Source organism: Mercenaria mercenaria, chromosome 16, assembly GCF_021730395.1.
Source record: "Mercenaria mercenaria strain notata chromosome 16, MADL_Memer_1, whole genome shotgun sequence".
NCBI classification, from domain to species: Eukaryota; Metazoa; Mollusca; class Bivalvia; order Venerida; family Veneridae; genus Mercenaria; species Mercenaria mercenaria.
The window spans coordinates 73,908,410-73,932,256 of NC_069376.1; the positions used below are offsets into that span (position 1 = coordinate 73,908,410).

The 23,847-nt window shown below is 34.7% G+C and overlaps 1 long non-coding RNA gene across 2 annotated transcripts in view; it reads left to right on the forward strand.

Annotated features, from left to right (window-relative positions):
- The window catches only part of LOC123555238 (uncharacterized), a 42,307-nt gene extending 22,051 nt beyond the window's left edge, over window positions 1-20,256 (forward strand). The window contains exons 4-8 of one of the 2 annotated variants that reach the window (XR_008367958.1): window positions 6,710-6,765; window positions 12,915-13,078; window positions 14,022-14,114; window positions 14,645-14,760; window positions 18,670-20,256. This is a non-coding gene — a long non-coding RNA (uncharacterized LOC123555238). Of the gene's footprint in view, window positions 1-6,709; window positions 6,766-12,914; window positions 13,079-14,021; window positions 14,115-14,644; window positions 14,761-16,930; window positions 18,621-18,669 lie in introns of those variants that run through there. The other variant, XR_008367959.1, reaches the window with a different exon arrangement.
- The last annotated feature ends 3,591 nt before the right edge of the window (window positions 20,257-23,847 follow it).

Below are 23,847 nucleotides of genomic sequence, written 5' to 3' on the forward strand. Positions count from 1 at the left end.
GTTTGAAATATAACTTATTCCTCCTCTCAGTCCCTTTTCAATAAAAAGATACATATCAATATCAGTTATTAAATCTAACTTAATTCCAGTCATTTTTAACATTGCATCCCAAGCTAACCCAGGACTACTAAAATAATGGCAAGGATCTAATTTGTAGTACTCCAAACATAGTTTTCTAAAATTTTCAAATACATCAGCTAAAAGTAACACGTCAGTTTTTAAATATAGATCATGATATTCTCCCATTGTTTTAATTTTAAATTTATTCCAAACATTTTTAGCATGTTCATATTCGTTGTCAGATATGTGTTTCATTTAAAATTGAATAAAACTCTTCCTTAGAAGGTAATTCTGTTTCCTTGAATTTTTTAAATGAATCCATGAAATCATATGGATAAACACCTTTTGTTTTTAATAATTCTATATTTTTATCAAATTCTTGAGATAAGTATTTAAATTCTGGAATATTTTTTACTAGGTTATCCAATGATTGAGACATAAATTGAAATGAATCAATAAAGACTAAGTCGGAAATCATAAATGCCATATATCTTTCCATATTGTTAGGAATAACATTAATTTCTTTTTTAAATTTTCCTATTTGTTGCATAATAAAATGACCGTCATAACCTCTTAAATTATGAAAAATAACAGGAATTTTGTGTGTTAGTTTAAAATTAATATTACATTCTGAGTGAGCACTTCCTCTGAATTTTCCTGTTATATGACAATGGTCACGGACCTTTGGTAAAGTGTAACTTTCCGAAGACTTTGTCTTTGGTCCATTCGGAAAACTTTGTTTTTCGTCTCTTACTTTGATTGAATCTTCTATATATTCTTTTTCACAAATATGACAAAACTTTTGTTTTTTAAATTCACTTTCATCTTTTTTAGACATTCTTAGTTCTTTGTTAAAGTGCTCTTTAAATATTTCTTTACAATATTCCTCTTCTTCAAGCATTTTTTCAATAAATTTATAAACTGCATTAGGACCTCTATAAATCTGGGTTGGTTTAGTATATTTATCGTCATAACAACAAACAACTTTATAACCGTAACCACAATCTATATGATTTTGATATGGTTCAGTAAATGAAGATTCAGGTGATGGTAAAGCAGTTAAAACTTTTTTAGTTATTGATTCAAAATCAGCATAAATTACAAAAGGTACTGCTAAACCTTTATGATAATTTTTAAATTGTACTTTACTTCCCTCTTTTGACATTTTTACACCTTGGATACCATTAATAGCTAAACAATTTGGAATATGTTCATTTAATATTCTTTCTTGGGTAAAGTGTTGCAGGCAAGATCTACAAAAATGTTTCTTGTTTGTGTTTTTTGTTTTGTTATTCATTAATCTATTAAAGTCTTTTATCCAAACATAATGTTGGACTACAGTGGCTTTAGCCCTCTTACAGTCATCATCAGTTATTTTATCATTAGTAATTAGCAATTAAAATTAGCATTTAAAACTTCTATTTTAGATATTTGATTTAATGTAACAGGAAATTTAATTCCAGTATAATCAAGATCGTTTATTTGTTTTTTTATAATTTGAAACTCTTTCAGAATGTTTTGTTACAGGAAATTTGTAAGCTAAATGACACCATCTAAAACATTCGTTATCATCATTCTTTATATTTATTAATCCTTTCATTGAATTTTGTAATGGTTTTGGTAATTCTAAATAACTTGAAGCAGCCAATGGACTATACATATATCTATTTATATAATGAGCATCAACTGACTCTATTCTCCAGCCACTTCCTTCAGAAATCCAATTACCAACTCTATTTATTATTTCATCAAAAGCTTGATGTAAAGTTTTTTTTTATTTCGTTTGTGTTAATAATTTCTAAAGCCTTTGATTGAAAATAAGCTGATTTATATATTGTATCAGTTTTATCCATTTTTGCAAAAGTTATTTTTAAAACAACGTTTATTTTTATACCTTTTAAAGTTTTAAGTTCAGATTTAAGTATTTCATAAGAGTCGTTTATAGTTAAATATAATTGATTCTTTGGATCTTGTCTATATGTAATTTTAAGTTCAAATTTCTTATAATATTGTTTTGTAGATCTCTCGATTTCCATCTATATATTATATTTAGAAAAAAAAATCACTAAGGAAAAAATGATTAAAAAAATAATAAAATAAATAAAGTTTAAGAAGAATTAAAATATTTAAATTTATATCTTTTTCCACTGGTTTTTGATATTCCACTTTTAACTTGGTTTTTTCCTTTGCAGCACATTGTTATTAACCCTGAATTAATATTAAGGTCTTTGGATGCTGCATAAGTGCTTTTATATGTTTTTTCTTCATTAGTATCATAATTGGTTGCAATAACTTTTTTAGGATTGTTTCGAATATTATTTGGTCTGGGACAATCACATAATCTTTCAGCATTTTCTTCTTCAGTTAATAGACAACCACAGTTCCATTCAAATAAATTATTTTTTAAAAGATAAGGATCTATAACATTCTGTAATTTATCAATAACGTGATTTTTATATTCATCACTAACTATTTGATCAAGTTTTGATTTAATAACATTTCTTCTTTTAAGAACTTTTTTATATGAATTTTTGTCTGGATTCATTAATTCTCCTAAAGTGCTAGATAATTTTGGCATAATCATTCTATCTACCTTTCTATTAACCATCTATATATAATATACTTATAGAAAAAAAATCTCTAAAAACACACGTAAAATTTAATACAGCTCTTCTTCTTTTTTACTTTTATATCCGTTAAGTTCAAATTCCTTCATATACGTTTCAAAAGGCATTGAATATTTTTTTTCTTTCTGCATTTCTAATAGTATTGTAAAAATATCCTGAATAACTTTTTTCCCTTCTTCCTTATTTACTTTTCCAATCCGTGCTTTTGTTATAAGTTGTTTTATTTTGTGATGATGTGCTTTTAAAATAAATTTCTTGTCGTCAAGTTTTAATCTGTTAGTAAATATGGTAATTATTGATGGAACAGCGCCAGCAACTGCTACAAATATAGGAATAGCTGGAACAAGTGCTAATGCAGCTGAGCAACCAAAGATACCTGCTGTAATATATAATCCGGTACTTACTCTCCCACAAAATTTATAACTTTTTCTGTAAGCAGCAGCTAGTTTAGTTAAGTGAATGATTAACTGATCTATTGTTTCTATTCCATTATTAGAAATTAAATTTTTATGGCTCATTTATATAATATATTTTTTAAATTAAATTTCTTCCAATTCACTAAATGGTACCCAACTATTAAATTTTTCATTGTAACCTTTCCATTTTACTAAAGCTTGTTTTTTCTTATAGTCTCGTCTAATAACTTTTTCTATTCTAAAAACGTCTTGTGTAGTAGGTAAAAGTTCTTGTTCATAAAATGAACCCTGAATTATTTCATCATTTAAATCTTTTATAGTGTATGTTCTGGGATTTGTATTATTAATTTTATAAATTATAAATATTTCCTCTGTCCAGTTTGGTGTATATCCTTTTTCAAAATGTCTTTTAAGTTTGCTTAAGCGAACTCGATCACCAGTTTTAAATTTTGTTTTACTCTTTGGTATCTTTAAATCACCATATAAATTAAAGTAAACAGTACCTTTATTTAAGTTTTTACTAGCTTCGGTTGGTGTCATTTTTATACTAGAATGTTTTGTTTTGTTATATTTATCAACCATATCCTGCAACTTATCTAAATAAGTATAAGTATTATTTGCTGTAAAATATTTTCACATTATTCTTTTTAAACTTCTATTAAATCTTTCTATTACTACAGCCTTTCCTTCATTAAATGTATGGTACATATTAATTTTATTTTTATTCAAAAATGATTCAAACTTTTTATTATAAAATTCTTTTCCTTCATCTACCCATAAATTTGTTGGAATTCTTGCAGTCTTCGGGGACTTTCGTCCCTGAATTCTACCTTTTAAAATTATTTTATTAAATGCTTCAGTAACAGATTCTCCAGTTTTATTCTTTAATGGAATAACCCAAGCATATTTACTAAATATATCAGTAACGGTTAACAAGTACTTTACTCCTTTATTATATTTTGAAAAAGCTTGCATGTCAACTAAATCAGCTGACCAAGTATCATCAATATCATTAACTATCACTCTTCGTTTCCTAAATTTTCTTTTAATTGGTTTGTGTAATTCTTCTGCTAATTCATCACTCCAGGTGATTCCGGGGGTATACTCTACCCCCTTTTCCCGTTTTTTGACTTTTGTCTGGGTGTTAAACCCATATGGAACTGTTGTTCCTGTCCCAGCCCAAGTTTGTATTTCGTTTTAATTATAGGTTTCACAACTAAATGTTTTGCAATCTTTTCCCCAAATGTTTTTGATTTAGTTTTATTTAAATTGGAAAGCATTTGCTTATCACATGTACCCTTTTTTACACCACTGTCATAGCAAAAATCATGGTCCATACATACTGCATCCAGTTCATTGACAGGGGGTCCATTATCTAGGGGATTTCCTGGCCCACAATAATTATATCCTGGGAGTGTTAAACCTTTCTTAGGTAATAAAGGTAACATTGCTTTGTGAATATCTAAATTACCCCCTGTACTTTTAACAAACTTTGATTTCATTTTTCCACAAGATGAACAAGTAGCCCTTATCATTTTTCTCCCGTTTTTTGTTGTAACATAATGAGGATTTATATTATCAGTAAATCTTCTTTCTTTCAAACAATATATTTTATTCTGTAAACTCATCTATATCATATGTATTTAAAACTTTTAACTGGGTTTAAAACCTGTGGGTTTTAAATTGTTTGACATTAGTTGGTTCGGACCGGGGACTGAATCAAAGGTTTTCATTCGGTTTAACTAAAGATTTAAAAGATTTTCAGGGTATCAAGGGTATCAAGTTAGTATTTTAAGTTTAGGGTAAGGTTAAAGTCCACTTATAGAATAGAGGCAAGGGGTCAGGCGAGGTTAAATAGGTCTTCGCACAAACAAGTACTATACTACTAGCACGTACTGAAAACATTTATATCATAGGAGTGAAATTAAGTAATGGTTTTGGTTTTACACTAGTGAAGTAACACTTCAACATTGTTGCTTTTTGAATTTACTTTGTCTGAGATAGGTACAGAAAGAAATATTTCAATGTTTCAACATAAAAATCTAACATTTGATAAAACCAATAAAATGCTTTGTATATTTTATTCAACTGATTCAATAAATTCAGAATGAAAAAAAAGAACCCTCATATATGTTCCTCTATTTCAAAGCTGGTGTAAGAAACATGATTGAAGTAAAGCTAGACTAAGTACTTTTTTGTATTGTATATAATAATAAAGGGAAAGTGAATATACTTCGATACAAATGTTGTTGATATTTTAAGTAAAGTAATCATTACTGACGATACTCTGAAAGATCAAGTTGGATGTGTTGTTTGAATTGTGGGACAACAGCATGCTTTTTACAAGTTTCTCCGAGTCTGTAGCGTTCTTTCTTGGTGACGTCATGTACCATATTTATCTTGCTGTATTTTAAAATTATCTTCTAAAATAGCATAGCCCTATCTGCTGACTCATTAGTTTCCAGGCTGTGTTACATCAGTAGGTCAATTCACAATTTTTTTTTTTACTTTTTCATCAAAATTAATTTTAGAAAGGTTAGGAAACTGAGTGTATGTGTATTTATCATTTACAAAGTTTTCATGTTTATCAATTTTATACCGACTACTTTCATAAAGATGCATTACATGATCAACCCACCCCTTTCCTCTCTCTAACGCCTAAAGGTTTAAGGTTTCAGAAGCCTGCCCATAATGAAATAATGCCTGGTGAGGCATCTTGGGTCTCCCTCCACCACCAAAAGCTAGAAAGTCATGTGATGAATAATTGTGCCAGTGTGATGTTTAGTCCAACAAACAAAAGTTTAAGGGCTCCTAGCCCAAAATGAAGATATGACTGCATGAGCAGTGCCTAAGAAAGTACTTTAAGGAGAGTTGTTGACACATATGGAACAATACCATACTCGTGAGATGTGAACCTAGAGCAGGGATTTTCCTACAGGGCCATTTGAGTGATATTGTGGCTGTAAAGTCAGCCACTTTGCCTAATTATTGCCTCCTGCCGAAATCTGAATCACCAAGTTTTTCAGAGTGTTGTAATCTGTTTACTTCAGTTGTAAAACTTGATGCATATATGAGATTAAATTACTGATAAATCAATGGTCAACCCCGCCTTCTCACCTGTCAGACTTCAACCGATCGTAGCGTTAATATTCCACTGTAGTTAATCAATAATATTGTAAGCCACCGCCATTTTGAAAATTTTCAGTTGAGTGTAAACAGCTGATAAACAAGCTATTGTCCAATATCTTCATCCACCATTGGAGTCATTAAACACTCTAATGGCAGCTCCAGCTTCCTCAGATGTGCCCAGTGTCACTATCCAGCATTGAAATAGTCAAGCGTGCTGTTTCCTGTGACAGCTCTTGTTCAGTCTCTTGCAAATTGAGTTAACATGTCTGATAATGACAGTCATAGCATGTTAATGCAGAACAATGGGAAATATAATTCCATACCGAAAAACTGAGATCTATGAAAGAGGATTCCATCTGATAAGGATCTAATATTATTCCATTTTCTTCAAATTCATGCAATAATTTAACAGTCTGTAACTTCCTAATGTTCTTTATTGTAAAAGACACATTTGAATGAAAAATACTTGCATTGCAGGTTGAAAGCAGAAAAGAAGAGGTAGATGAAGGAAGAGAGAGCAAGAAGTGGAAGAGGTATTTATACTGTTTAACAGACTATCAAGGACTTCGAGTGGTTTATCGTCTAATTTACCACAGTTAAATAATGAAGCATCTGAACCATGGTAAATAAGAGGATAAATCACAAGAAGGCCTAAACCGGTCTGTGCATCAATCGTTATTTATTGCAGAACGTACAGAGCTTCATTTCCGTCTTTAAATGGAAATCAAATAGAGTCATGTTAATACGGTTGATATATAGAGGATATGACAGGAGTGTCTATTCATATTGAATTTATGAAACTTAAGTTACTAGTAAATGAAATAATAAAATGCGAGGCTCTGCCGAGTGTTGAAAATCACAAATGTAATATTCTTTTTATCACATGTAAGCTTTTCCAGTCGAAACATAAAAATTTACTTTCTTTTACTATTATATACACAAGTCAATTTGACCAACAACTCCTCTATTTTAGACCCGCCGGCTTAGCTCAGTAGGTAGAGCGTTGGTCTACGGATCACGGGGTCATGAATTCGATCCTCGGGCTGGGCGTATGTTCTCCGTGACTATTTGATAAACTACATTGTGTCCGAAATCATTAGTCCTCCCACCTCTGATTCATGTCGGGAAGTTGGCAGATACTTGCGGAGAACAGGTTTGTTCTGGTACAGAATCCAGGAACACTGGTTAGGTTAACTGCCCGCCGTAACATGACTGAAATACTGTTGAAAAATGGCGTTAAACCCAAAACAAACAAACTCTGCTATTTTAAATGACATTGACGTTAAAAAGCTTTATTAAACTGGTGTTTTATCATTTTTAGCTCACCTGAGCACAAAGTGCTCAAGGTGAGCTTTTGTGATCGCCCTGTGTCTGTCGTCGTCCATCTGTCATCGTCATCAGTTTGACTGTTAACACTCTAGAGGTCACAATTTTGGCCCAATCTTAATGAAACTTGGTCAGAATATAACCCTCAAAATTTTGGATGAGTTCAATATTTTGTCATCTCGGGTCAAATACTTGGTCACTAGGTCCAATCAAATATAAAGCTTGTTAACACTTTAGAGGCCACATTTATGAAAATATCTATGAAACTTGGTCAGAATATTAATCTTGATGATCTTTATTATTATTATTATTATTATTATTATTATTATTATACCACATTTATATAGCACTCTTTTCATGCACGTGTACACGTTTAAAAGTGCTTCACAGAAAAATTGCAAAAATACCAACAAATACACATACAAAAATAATGCATTCCACATTAACAAAATCCATAAAAGTAAAACGTATAGATTAAACAAGACAAACATACATACATATTTAAAAGTATTTAGGTTACCCTAGGATAAAATACTGTTCTACGCAGTTTATGAAGAAGAAATTTTAAAAAAAAGCATCAATGTATCGGTCAGTTAACAAAATGTTGTAATTTTTGAAAGCAGCTAGCGTGTCAGCTTCCCAGATCTTGATGGGAAGGGAGTTCCAAAGCTTCGGAGCAGTGCAAGAAAAGCTGCGATTGCCATACATCATGGTTTTAGTTTTTGGCATAACCAGTGACAGTGTGTCTTGTGATCTTAGGTTTCTGACCGGTTTATACACTTCTATCATATCCCTAATATAGGCAGGGGACTGATTGTGTAAAGCCTTAAATGTGTGGGTCAGAACCTTGTACTGCACCTTGTATTTTACTGGCAACCAATGGAGCTCCTTCAGAACCGGTGTTATATGATTGCGACGGGGCGTCTTGGTGGTGACGCGAGCTGCCGCGTTCTGGACATGTTGCAACTTGTTAATTGTGCTGTTTGGAATACCACTTAACAAGGCATTACAGTAGTCTAACCGTGAAGTAACCAGGCTGTTGATAAGGGTCTTTGTGGCATCACTGGTAAGATACCGTCTGATGTGACCTATTCTGTGAAGTTGTGCATATCCAGCCCGGCACACAGAGTTGACTTGTTGTTCCATATCCATATTGCTGTCAAGTACTGCACCAAGATTCCTAACACATTTTGTGGATTTTATCACAGAGTCACCGACCTTAATAGAGACGTCATCAATGTACTTAGAGTTACGCTTTAATGTGAATAGCATTACCTCTGTTTTATCAGCATTAAGCTTCAGCATGTTGCAATGCATCCACGAGACAATTTCAGCCAGACAGCTCTCAATGCGGCGCAAGGCCTCACTTCTAGCCACAGCCTCTATCGGCTTAAAGGATAGGTATAATTGAAAGTCATCGGCATAGAAATGGTGTAGAAGTCCATGACGTCTGCATATGGCACCCACGGGTTTAGTGTACATGATATAGTTCTTTGGACCAAGCACTGATCCCTGGGGCACACTGTATTTCATCAATATAGGCGTCGACAACTCACCATCAAAGCACACAGTTTTATAGCGGTCACTAAGATATGATGACATCCATGCAAGTGCTTTGTCTGTGACTCCAAAATGATGTTCAAGTCTGTGTAATAGCGTTTGGTGGTCAATCGTGTCGAAAGCTGCAGACAGATCGAGTAGTACGAGGACTGTTACAGAATTTTGGTCAAGGGATGTGAGGATGTCATTCTATACCTTTATCAAAGCCGACTCAGTATTTATGACTATATCTTAATGAAAATTAGTCAGAATGTTAACCTTGATGATCTTTAAGTCAGGTCTGAATCTGGGTCGTGTGGGGTTAAAATCTAGGTCACCAGGTCAAATGAAAGGAAAAGCTAGTTAACAATCTAGAGGCCACATTTATGACCATATCTTAATAAAACTTGGTCAGAATGTTAATCTTGAAGATCTTTAGGTTAAGTTTCAGTCTTGGTCATGTGGGGTCAAAAACTAGGTCATCTGGTCAAATAAAATGTAAAGCAAGCCTGTTAACACTGTAGAGGCCATTTCATGACCATATCTTAATGAAACTTGGTCAGAATGTTAATCTTGATGATCTTTAGGTCAAGTTTAAATCTGGGTCATGTGGGGTTAAAAACTAGGTCACCAGGTCAAATCAAATGTAAAGCTTGTTAAAACTCTAGAGACCACATTTATGATAATTATATCTCTATGAAACTTAATCAGAATGTTAATCTTGATGATCTTTAGGTCAGTTTCAAATCTAAGTCAAGTGGGGTCAGAAACTAGGTCACCAGGTCAAATCAAATGTAAAGCTTGTTAACACTCTAGAGGCCACATTTATGACTTTATCTTAATGAAGCTTGGTCAGAATGTAAACCATGATGATCTTTAGGTCAGGTTCAAATCTGGGTCAGGTAGGGTCAAAAACTAGGTCACAGGGTTAAATCAAAGGAAAAGCTAGTTAACACTTTAGAGGCCACATTTATGACCATATCTTAATGAAACTTTGTCAGAATGTTAATCTTGATGATCTTTAGGTCAAGTTTAAATCTGGGTCAGGTGGGGTCTGAAACTAGGTCACCAGGTCAAAGGAAAAGCTAGTGAACACTCTAGAGAGCACATTTATGACCATATCTTTATGTAACTTGGTCAGAATGTTAATCTTAATAATCTTAAGGTTAAGTTCCAGTCTGAATTAGGTGGGGTCTAAAACTAGGTCACAAGGTCAGATCTAAAGTAGAGCTTGTTAAAAATCTAGAAACCACATTTATGACTGTATCTTCATGAAACTTGGTCAGAATGTTAATCTTGATTGATCTTTAGGCCAAGTCCAAATCTAGGTCATGTAGGGTCAGAAACTAGGTCACTAGGTCAAATTAAAGGAAAAACTAGTTAATACTCACATTTATGACCATATCTTAATGAAACTTGGTCAGAATGTTAATCTTGATGGTCTTTAGGTCAATAGGTCAGGTGAGCGATACAGGCCTTCATGGCCCTCTGGTTTAGTAATTTATCAATTGATTTTGCAGAAACTTAGCTATAGAATTAAGGTAAGAATGCAATCGTTCAAAAACATTTAGGTAAAATATAAGTACACTTACCAGTTTTCATTTCTGGTTTTTAGCTCACCTGTCACAAAGTGACAAGGTGAGCTTTTGTGATCGCGCAGATTCCGTTGTTCGTCCGTGCCTGCGTGCATAAACTTTTGCTTGTGACCACTCTAGAGGTCATATTTTTCATGAGATCTTTATGAAAGTTGGTCAGAATGTTCACCTTGATGATATCTAGGTCAAGTTCGAAACTGGGTCATGTGCAGTCAAAAACTAGGTCAGTAGGTCTAAAAATAGAAAAACCTTGTGACCTCTCTAGAGGCCATATATTTAAAAAAATCTTCATGAAAATTAGTCAGAATGTTCACCTTGATCATATCTAGGTCAAGTTCGAAACTGGGTCACATGCCCTCAAAAACTAGGTCAGTAGGTCAAATAATAGAAAAACCTTGTGACCTCTCTGAAGGCCATATTTTTCATTGGATCTGTATGAAAATTGGTCTGAATGTTCATCTTGATGATATCTAGGTCAAGTTCGAAACTGGGTCATGTGCGGTTCAAAACTAGGTCAGTAGGTCTAAAAATAGAAAAAATTGGTCAGAATGTTCATCTTGATGATATCTAGGTCAAGTTTGAAAGTGGGTCATGTGTCCTCAAAAAGTAGGTCAGTAGGTCAAATAATGAAAAAACCTTGTGACCTCTCTAGAGGTCATATTTTTTAATGGGATCTGTATGAAAGTTGGTCTGAACATTTATCTTGATGATATATAGGTTAAGGTTGAAACTGGGTCAACTGCGATCAAAAACTAGGTCAGTAGGTCTAAAATAGAAAAACCTTGTGACCTCTCTAGAGGCAATACCCTTGAATGGATCTTCATGAAAATTGATCAGAATGTTCACCTTGATGATATCTAGGTCAAATATGAAACTGGGTCACGTGCCATCAAAAACTAGGTCAGTAGGTCAAATAATAAAAAAACCTTGTGACCTCTCTAGAGGCCATACTTTTCATGGGATCTGTATGAAAGTTGGTCTGAATGTTCATGATATCTAGGTCAAGTTTGAAACTGGGTCAACTGCAGTCAAAAACTAGGTCAGTAGATCTAAAATTTGAAAAATCTTTTGACCTCTCTAGAGGCCATATTTTTCATTGGATCTTCATGAAAATTGGTCAGAATTTTTATCTTGATAATATCTAGGTCAAGTTCAAAACTGGGTCACATGAGCTCTAAAACTAGGTCACTTTGTCAAATTATAGAAAAAACGACGTCATACTCAAAACTGGGTCATGTGGGAACAGGTGAGCAATTCAGGACCATCATGGTCCTCTTGTTTATTTATGAACTGTTGAAAAGTTTGATGTATTTAGGGGAAAAAAAAGAATAAAAAACACCAAAAAAAGTTAAGAACAATTCCAGTCACTTGTCCGTCACTGCTTTGGGTTCAAACCGCACTCTGGATGTAGAATGATTTCAAATCAAACCAAACTTATTCATGTGTGGTAACTATTAGAGATGACTTATTCCTGTGTGGTGGTAACTGTTAGAGATGACTTATTCCTGTGTGGTAACTATTAGAGATGACTTATTCCTGTGTGGTATCTGTTAGAGATGACTTATTCCTGTGTGGTAACTATTAGAGATGACTTATTCATGTGTGGTAACTGTTAGAGATGACTTATTCCTGTGTGGTAACTGTTAGAGATGACTTATTCCTGTGTGGTAACTGTTAGAGATGACTTATTCCTGTGTGGTAACTATTAGAGATGACTTATTCCTGTGTGGTATCTGTTAGAGGTGACTTATTCCTTTGTGGTAACTATTAGAGATGACTTATTCCTGTGTGGTAACTGTTAGAGATGACTTATTCCTGTGTGGTATCTGTTAGAGATGACTTATTCCTGTGTGGTAACTATTTGAAATGACTTATTCCTGTGTGGTAACTATTAGAGATTACTTATTCATGTGTGGTAACTATTAGAGATGACTTATTCATGTGTAGTAACTATTAGAGATGACTAACGGAAGGTGGATGATTCAACCCAGGGGCCAGACTGTCACTGAAATAGAGGACGGCGGTGTACCTACCAAATTCCTCTACCATCAAAAGCTAGAAAATCACCATATGATAAGGAAATACCTTAGAACAATGGAACCAGCTAATGTATTTGTTTATTGAATCTGTACTTGATTTTTACTGCAGAATAATGTCTGAATGATTTTCCTTGAATGCCAAATATTTTATTGAATTACGTATTTCTCTTTGGCATTTTGTAGATATCCATCGTACAACAACTTGCCAAGATATTGCCGTGTAGTGAAGAAGTCTGGTGAATGTTGCCCAGTAGTTCAGTGTCAGGATGGATACTTCTTTTCCTCATCCACAAACCTCGGTTCCCTAGCTAACGGCTTGGCTCTAAGTGTTTCTAACCCTCCAGCAGGTGAGAAGAAATGTTTAGATATATATAATTGTAACATAAATTTATAAAAAGGAATTAATAATATATCTCATTAGTGCTGTACTTAGATTCACATCACACATTACTGGCACGCAAGTATTCCCATATATTTCATCCTGGAAAGCTTAAACAATCTCAAAAATAAAGACGATTTACATATATATATACCTCAGCTCCGGTATTATCAATTTGGTGTTTTTTCTTTGAAATGACATCACGTTCGTGGGGGATTAGCGAGGCAAGAAAAGGGGTCTGTAGAAGGTCAAATTTTAAAGTGCCTGATAGTAATGCCTGGAGACCAATTTTTCATGAATATACTTTTTGGAACTGATATTTTATATAACTGTAAAAAGATCACAAGTTTGCGTCATATTTATTTGTCCCAGCCACACAGAATTAGCGACAACAGAAAATAGGATAATTATGCTTAAGTCACAGATATTAATTTTACAATAATGAAATATTTTGGCAAATTAGTATTTTTGTCACAAAGAAAATAAGTTTTCTTGTTGAAAGTGTATGTCCGCTAGTCGTGAAGTAAAGACATGTAGCCTTAATTTTAAAACCCTCCAGACAGACCTCTTTTTCGCATCCACAATAAAAACGGAAGCCCCACCAGTGAAAATGTAAACAAAACAAGTAACCATGCTGTAGGAATTTCCACGATTATTATACTCATATGATTACCTGAAAAATGAACTTGATAAACTTCTTACATTAGACACAAAAATATTTAGAAGAATCTCGAAAATAGGGCATTGTAGGAGTGTGTCCGGGGACTACTCGCGTGCCAGTAATTCCTGTTTAAAATAAACTATAACAAAAATATATTTTTGTTACTAAGTTATTCCTAAAATGTAATGATGCTGTAGTTATTAAAGAATAAAGGATTATGTTATGAACAAAGCTGTCTTTGCCATCACAGTTGTAGGAAAAAAACAAGTGCAGCCAACTTTACCATCAGGGGAGGTGTTGCTACTGGGAGCTGGTAGTGCAGGCTTTACGGCACCAACAATAAGTAAGCGTTTTCATCATCATCACAGTATGTATTTACTTTTGACCTTTGACCCTTTCAAATGTAACTAACTACCGTAATTGAGAATAAAGACAAGAATCAGATATCAAAGTTGTTGTATTTCTGTACTTAACAAATGTCTCAGCAATAGAGAGACTGTCATAAAATTAAAGTGGGTAGTTGACAAAAGTACCCGCCTGGAATGGATGGAACATAGCAGGTGTCATCGTACCTCCCCAGCATCATGTCTAGGCTGATACAGCTGAAAAAAGTACCAGTTTAAGGAATTACCCAGAACTAACATCTATTTACAACTGGAAATTGATACTCAGGTGTGCAACAGAAAATTGATACCAGGCTTCTAGCACAGTGGTTTAACCTGCTAACCACTGACTCCTATCAGTTACCTATTAAACAGAGTATCTACCTCAATTTCAACAAAAAATAGCTTTGAAAATAAGTGTCTGTCAAACAACAGTAACTTATTTAGTTGGCCTATCTTCTTGAGGCATATATATTCTTTGCTATTTCAGTTGGATGTTTATATTAAAGGACAGTTGTACATTAAGGACCAGGCTTGGGAAGATGGATGTGAATTTTCTTGTATCAGCAAGGATGCCAGTACAGGACTTTATTCATGCAAACACAAGTAGGTGTATTACTGTACAATCATTCTAGTTTTCATGGTTTTATCAGTCCATGAAATCAAATACCAATGAAACAATCTTTTTCACCAAAACCATAAATCTTCATGATCAGAAAATGAAATGATTTCACAAGATATACAGTGAATCTTTATTTGCCAGAACTTGCATATGAAACTTTGTTAATCCCCCGCCACAAGTGGAGGGGGGGTTATAGGAATGGACTCTTTCCGTCCTTCTGTCCTTCCATCCTCCGTAATATTTTGTGTCCGCTCTGTATCTCCTAAACCTCTTAAAAGATAATTATGAAACTTGGATTAAATGATCATCTCATCAAGACGATGTGCAGAACTCATGAGTCAGCCATGTCGGCTGAAGGTCAAGGTCACAACTCAAGGTCAAAGGTTTGAGCCTTCCATTTTGTGTCCGCTCTGTATCTCCTAAACCCCTTGAAGGATTTTCATCAAACTTGGGTCTCATGATCACCTCATCAAGATGATGTGCAGAATTGATTAGTCAGCCATGCCAGCTCAAGGTCAAGGTCACAACTTAGAGTCAAAGGTTTGAGTCTTCCATTTTGTGTCCATTCTGTATCTCCTAAACCCCTTGAAGGATTTACATTAAAGTTTGGTCAAATGATCACCTCATCAAGAACTCATGAGTCAGCCATGTCAACTCAAGATCAAGGTCACATTGAGTGGTCAAAGGTTTGAGCTCTGTATCTCCAAAACACCTTTTAAGATTTTCATGAAGGTCAGAGACCACCAATTCAAAAAAGTACAGGGAACTTACTGGAAATGAGGTAAGTGTATACCTGGGAATAAGGTAATGTCTGTGCGTTCTGATTGGTCAGTCATGTAAACAAACCCAGGAAGTGATTATTTTTTCAAAATTGATATTTTTTCACTGCATTTACAGTATTTTATTATACATTTTGACAAAATTTGCTACATTTTATGTGTATTGAAAAAAAGTTTTATCAAACAAATTTCTCCCACCATGTCAATAATGTAAACAGGGGGTCATCTCATTCACACGAAAATTACTTAAATAAAGTATCACTATTCATATGTTTTTCGTCCGATATTTTTGTAGAACTTGTAATTAGATATACATGTTTCGGTGTATGGAAGGCCGTACACGCCATAATGTTACAATGTAAGTCTATGGGAAAACAATTGGTGGTCTCTAACCTGAAACTTGGGTCAAATGATCACCTCATCTAGATGATGTGCATAATTCATGGGTCAGCCATGTCAGTTCAAGTTCAAGGTCACAGCTCAAGGTCAAAGGTTTACCAATTCACTATCCATACCAGTGGCAGGGGATTTAGCTGTCTTTGAGACTGCCTTGTTGTAGCTATGAGTATATTGTAATCAAAGGGAGATGTTTTTTATGTTTGAATACTTCTCAAAATATGATGGGTTTATGTGAAAGCAGTTGGAGTTTATTTTCTGCTGAACCCTTTCAATGTTTCTATATCAGTGGTTTATGGCTTTCAAGTTTGATGTATGTATACAACATACATAATTATTACATACTAAATGGATGTAAAAACTTTGATGGTAAGTCACAAGTGATAGTCGTGCTGTAATTTCAGTGGGGATGAGAAAAAAGAAGTTTTATGCATGTGAAATGAACAACATTATAACTAGCACTTACTTAGAACTTACATTTTCTAGTGATGTTAAGTATACATACTTAAACACAAATGCCACACATAATACTTTGATATGATTAATACATATTGATATATAGATAAAATTTACTATTTTAAGGTACAGCTCAGGTACGGATTGATACGGATTACTGCATGTCTATCTGTGGCTAGACATAGCTATCCACGCCATATGTGTGACTGGGGTATTAACAGTAACAAATTGAAGGGATTCTGTTTGGATTCCTGGTTAATCAGTTGATTTTGTCCACACAAAATTTTATTGCTTCAGGTTTTACAAATTTTAAAGATAGATCAAGAGCATTTGTTTGTCAGTATTTAATTTCATGGATTGACAATGCCAAAAAGCTACAAATGTTTCTATGTACTTAATAATAAATTCTCAGTTACTAAGGAGAGAAAGGTGCAGAACACAAAGTAAGTCTCCTACAGACATCTATTATTACACAACAGCATTATCAATATCTATTATAGACACATTTGCATTCCTTTTGTAGCTTCAGCCTCCACCCAGTGTGTCATATAGACTTGAGTTCTTTGGTGTGGCAATCATCAACTTTCTGGTATAATGACGTTTTTTTTTAATCTTCAAAAATGTGTCATGGATGAGCAGCTGAGAATGTTTTTAGCTCACCTTGTCACAAAGGTGACAAGGTGAGCTATTGTGACCGCTTGATGTCCGTCATCCGTCGTGTGTCAACAATTTCTAAAAAAATCTTCTTCTTGAAAACCACTGGGCAGAATTACACCAAACTTCACAGGAATGATCCTTGGGTGGCCCCCTTTCAAAATTGTTCACAGAATTGAATTCCATGCAGAACTCTGGCTGCCATGGCAACCGAAAGGAAAAACTTTGAAAATCTTCTCCTCAAAAACCAGAAGCCCTAGAGCTTAGATATTTGGTGTGAAGCTCTACCAAGTTTGTTCAAATCATGACCCCGGGGTCAAAATTGACCCCGCTCCAGGGGTCACTTGATTTTACGTAGGAAAATCTTCAAAAATTTTCTAAAAATAAACCAGAAGGCCTAGAGCTTAGATATTTCACTTGTAGCATTGCCTGGTGGACCTCTACATTTGTTCAAATCATGACCCCCGGGGTCAAAATTGACCCCGCCCCAGGGGTCACTTGATTTTACATAGGAAAATCTTCAAAACTTTTCTAAAAATAAACCAGAAGGCCTAGATCTTAGATATTTGACATGTAGCATTGCCGCAGACTTCTACAAAATTTATTCAAATCATGACCCCCGACCCCGCCCCATGGGGTTACTTGATTGTAGATAGAAAAATCTTCAAAATTTTCTAAAAATAAACCAGAAGGCCTAGATCTTAGATATTTGACATGTAGCATTGCCTAGTGGACCTCTGCAAATTTTGTTCATATCTTGTTAAAATGTGTCTGCCTATGTGCTCTATGTCAAGACTTGATCATATCATTTTGAGCAATGGTACTCAGGTGAGCGATACAGGGCCATCATGGCCCTCTTGTTTGTTAATTACTACTACTCTCTGCGGGTAAGAGCATTGCTCTACTTACCACAAGAACCTCCTTGGTAGCTTTGGTATTGCACCCGCCTCAAGTGCAGGAGATCATGAGTTCGCTCCCTGACCCCATCAATTTATACCAAAGCTGTAAAAAAACAATACTTGTAGCTTCCTCACTTAGCAACCAGCATTAAAAGGATTCCTCCATCATTTAAAGCTATAAAGTCCCCATATGACCTAGACTGTACTAGTGCCCCTTGAAATCCAAGCAAGCGAATATTATTGCCAGTTGTTTAAGAAATAATTTATCTCATTCAGTGATTTGTCGTGGAGTAAAGTCATTGTTTGGAATTCAGAGGTGAAGTAATTATATCATGATGGCTAATAATGTGCATGTCAACGTCAAACAATGATTTTATTCAGCGACAAATCACTGAATGAGATAAATTATTTTGATTCTAACATGTTACCAAGGATTTTAAAGTACATCCAACTGATATGCCTTTTGACGCTATGACAGTAATTGTGACATTAGAAAAGTGAATTGTTGTAAAATAACACACAGTTCTCAACCTTCTTTGTTTAATAGGAATATGGAACGGGTCATGTCAGAATTTCTGTCAGTATTTATCCTTCTTGAGTATAGAGCTGTAGTAAATAGTCTTTTATCATATTGAACTTACTTTGTCAGTTATATATTCTGACATTTTGTCACTTCTATTATAACCTATAACATCTATTGGTATTTCAGACATTCCTTCTCGACCATGCTGTTGTCAGAGAAAAGTTCATGCAATTGAAGGAACGTTGGTTCCTGTCCCTCAAGTTCAAAATATAGCACCATTGAAGAGGAGATAGTATCTACACCAGGATGGCCACCTGTCAGAGGAGACCCTATTACAGCTCTATACTGGGATGATGTCAGCTTCTCAGAGCTGTATCAGCAGGGGACGGACAAAATGTTGCCAAGTAATGCATACTCAAAGGACAGTTCAGCGTATTGCTCATCACAATCAGTTGGATTCACACTAAAAACGTCAACAAGTGAAAATCTAATTACATCTGCAAGTTCAGTTGTCAGTATGCCTAAAAGCTCAGCATCTGATGCTGGTGAGGGAAGTAAGTTAGCTTCTGGAACCATAGCAGAAACTGCTGAAATTGAGGACATTCCTGGTGATGAAGGGTAGATTGCGGGAGCTGTAGATTGGAGAGGAAGCACAAAAAATGTACTTTTGGTTCAACAAGAGGCAGAGCAGCCTTCTAGATGACACCCTTGTGTCATTGAACATTATTTATATATAATGTCTTTGTTTTAAATAGTTAATAAATATTTGTCACTGATGTATGTGAAATTGGCTTTCTTTAGACTAATAATTTCATTTTATTGGCTTTATTTTAGCTGCATTTCATGTTGAGTGAATTAGGGTTATCAAAGTCTTACTGATTAGACTAGGCTGTAAGTTAAAATTTAGATTCAGGTCTTGCTAACTGGCCTAGATTTGTTTTCATCATAATATTATTATATCTGCATCACTTGTTTCTTGATGGATAATTGTTCAAAGTAAAATTCATGTACACATGCCTTACTTAACCTTTAGCTTGCTCTAAAATGGATTGGTCCATCATTTAATTTAGGCAGTACCACGGGTTGTTCACCTACCTTACTTAAGGTATTGGACCCCTAATAGTAATGATTTAAAAATGGCATTTGCTTGGTATATTCTTAATGTTGACCATGTTTCACACTGTGTTGCAAATTTTAAACAACTTTCACCGTGCGTTTTTTTGTAAATTTTGTATAATATATGGTATTTCCTCACGCTCAAGAAGTGACAAATTCAGTGTGATGGCCACTATCTAAAACGCTTGCAGAGAATTCATTACAACATTAATTTTGATAAAAGAAACATCAAACTATTGTTAAACAATTATAAAACACAAAAAACACTTTAAAATCATTTTTATCTCGACTATACGAAGTATAAGGAGAGCTATCCTACTCGCCCCGGCTTCGGCGTCTTTCCGCGTCCCCACCTTGGTTAAAGTTTTGGTTTTCAACTTATCTCTGTAATTACTTGATGGATTTGATTCAAACTTGAAATACTTATTACTCATCATCATCCACATCATCTGACATAAAGGCCATAACTCTGGCACCAATATTTCATGAATTATCCCCCCTTTTCACTTAGATTTTCAGGTTAAAGTTTTGATGCACTTTCACTCTATCTCTGTTATTACTGAATGGATTTGATTCAAACTTAAAATAGTTGTTCAACATCATCACCCACATCATATGAAACAAGATGCACAACTCTGGCACAATTTTTCATGAATTATTCCCATCATCACCCACATCATATGACATAAGGTGCATGGCACCATTTTTTCATGAATTATTCCCTCTTTTTACTTAGAATTTCAGGTTAAAGTTTTGGTGCACTTTCACTCTACCTCTGTTATTACTGAATGGATTTGATTCAAACTTAAAATAGTTGTTCAGCATCATCACCCACATCATATGAAACAAGATGCACAACTCTGGCACAATTTTTCATGAATTATTCCCCTTTTTACTTAGAATTTCAGGTTAAAGTTTTATGCACTTTCACTCTATCTCTGTTATTACTGAATGGCTCTGATTCAAACTTAAACAATTGTTCAACATCATTACCCTTATCATATGACACAAGGTGCATAACTCTTGGACAAATATTTCATGAATTATTTCCCCTTTTTACTTAGAATTTTAGGTTAAAGTTTTGATGCACTTTCACTCTGTCTCTGTTATTACTGAATGGATTTGATTCAAACTTAAAATAGTTGTTCAACATCATCACCCACACCATATGACGCAAGGTGCATAACTCTGGCACCAATTTTTCATTAATTATTCCCCCTTTTTACTTAGAATTTTAGGTTAAAGTTTTGATGCACTTTCACTCTGTCTCTGTTATTACTGAATGGATTTGATTCAAACTTAAAGTAGTTGTTCAACATCATCACCCACACTATATGACACAAGCTGCATAACTCTGGCACCAATATTTAATGAATTATGCGCCTTTTTGCTAAGGATATACTTATATAGTGTTTTGATACATTTTATCTTTACCTCTCTTATTACTTTAAGTTGATATTTTTGACATAGACTCAGGCTGTTGTGCAATATCTTCATCCACAATTGGAGTCATTAAACACTCCAGTGACAGCTCTAGTTTCCTCAGATGTGCCCAGTTTCACTATCCAGCATCGAAATAGTCGAGCGCGCTGTCTCCTGTGACAGCTCTTGTTGTCTAGGGTGCCTCAAGTAAACAGATTTAATGAGACGGAATTCTAGCTCCAACATTGAAAAATTAAGGTCGAATCTGGTGTGTCTGTTTTGAATTTTGCTCACTTCATTCAAAAATAACCTTGGGCAATAGTAAAACCTACCTGCATTTCTTCCACAACATGTAATCTAACGAATGAAGGCAAAATAGAGAACTTTTACCGCACGTAACTCAGTATTTTTAAAGATGTCTAACTATACCCCTCCTGATTAGGAGGTAAATTCACATTAAACAACAAAAATCGCTTATAAAATGAAAATTTTCCACTTTTGTGCATCCATAATTACTCGTGAAAGAAGTAAAAACTTACTAGAAAAAAAAATGAAAACACGGAAAAAAAATTTGGTCCCAGTGGGGTTTGAACCTACGCACCCCTGAAAATTGCAGTCAAAGTAGGTTTATGGTAGGAATTGAATACTCTTCAAAAAGGAGATACTCTATTACGGGTCCAATACCTTAAACACATACAACCTGCTAATATGTTTTCGCCAGGAGCTGTCAACATTCCAGTAAGAATTTGATTCAAAGACTCCAGCTAAATTAATTTCACTATTTCTGTCTGACACATTGTTGTTTTTTTTACAGGAATTTTATTAGTCCCCTACTGGTTGAAAACCAGTTTCAGGGACTATAGGAATGCGCTTTTCCGAATGCGCTTTTCCGTCATTCCAGCCGGCCGGCCGTCTGTCTGGCCGCAATTTCGTGTCTGGTCCATAACTCTGTCATCCATGAAGGGATTTTAATAATACTTGGCACAAATGTTCCCCATGATAAGACGACGTATCATGCACAAAACCCGGACCCCTAGCTCAAAGGTCAAGGTCACAATTGGAGGTCAAATGTCAAGAGGGCTTTTTTCCTGTCCGGTCCATAACTCTGCCATCCATGGAGGGCACAAATGTTCCCCATGATGAGACGACGTGTAATGCTTAAAACCTGGACCCCTAGCTTAAAAGTCAAGGTCACAGTTGGAGGTCAAAGGTCAACAGGGCTTTTTTCCTGTCCGGTCCATAACTCTGCCATCCATGGAGGGATTTTAATATTACTTGGCACAAATGTACCTGAAAATAAGACGATGTGTCATGCACAACTTTCAGACCCCTAGTTCAGAGGTCAAGGTCACACTTAGCAGTCAAATGTTAACATAGCATGAACAGGGTCTGTTTCCTGCCCGGTCCATAACTCTGACATTCATCAAAGGATTTTAATTTCACTTGGTACAATTGTTCCCCATGATGAGACAACGTGTCATGTGCAAATCCCGGACCACTGGCTCAAAGGTCAAGGTCACACTTGGGGGTCAAATTTCAACAGAGTTTTTTTCCTGTCCGGTCCATAACTCTGCCATCCATGAAAGGATTTTAATATTACTTGGCGCAAATGTTCCCAATGATGAGACAACATGTCTTGCGCAAAACCCAGATCCTTAGCTCAAAGGTCATGGTCACAATTGGAGGTCAAATGTCAGTAAGGCTTTTTTCCTGTCTGATCCAGAACTCTGTCATCCATCAAGGGATTACAATATTACTTGGCATAAATGTTTCCCATGATGAGATGATGTGTCATGCGCAACACCCAGTACCCTAGCTTAAAGGTCAAGGTCACACTTTGAGATCAAAGGTCAAGAGAATTTTTTTCCTGTCCAGTCTATAACTTTGTCATGCAAAACAGGATTTAGATATTAATTGGCATAAATATTCCTCTTGATGAGACAAGATGTCATGCGCAAAACCCAGGCCCAAGGTCTAATGTCAAGGTCACACTTAAAAGACCAAAGGTCAGACACAAGAACGACTTTGTCTGGAGCATTTCTTCATGCATAGAGGGATTGTGATGTAACTTCGCACAAATGTTCACCAACATAAGACGGATTGTCATGCCCAAGAACCAGGTCTCTAGGTTTAAGGTCAAGGTCATATTTAGAGGTCAGAGGTCAAATTCAAGAATGACTTTGTATGGAGCATTTCTTCTTCATGCATGGAGGGATTTTGATGTAACTTGGATGAAATGTTCACCATCATGAGGCACCCTTGTTTTTAGAATTATGTCCCTTTGTTTTTCTATAAATAGATTTTATTGTAACTTTTTTTATTACTGGCGGTAGAGAAAAATCGAGACCACTTTTCTTTGGTACAACTTTACAATGTTACATCCAATTTTTAGGTGTATTTTGACCTATCTCTACCTTGTAAAGAATTTCTTGTGGACTTATATTTTATAGATTTTTTTTTATTATTATTTTTTTTTAGGATTAATTTCCTTTTGTTGTTACTATAAATAACTTATTTGATAACTTTTTCATAATTAGCCATAACAATTCAGTATGAAAGTAACTGTGGGTTTTTATATATGCACATTTTAATTCAAGAGTGCTGTTGTAACATATTGTATATATATAGTACAATATTGTTTATACATCATTGACAGATATTAGTTCATTATGTTAAACTGCAGTAGAGAAAATTAGGTGCCTTCCAGTAGGGGACTTTATATTGCATGGCAATACTTCATTCACTTGTTTTCTAGGTTCTGGAGGTGTTGAGAAACTGTACTAGATATAGATACATTTAAAAAGAAAATGTCTGTCCTGTCTTCAG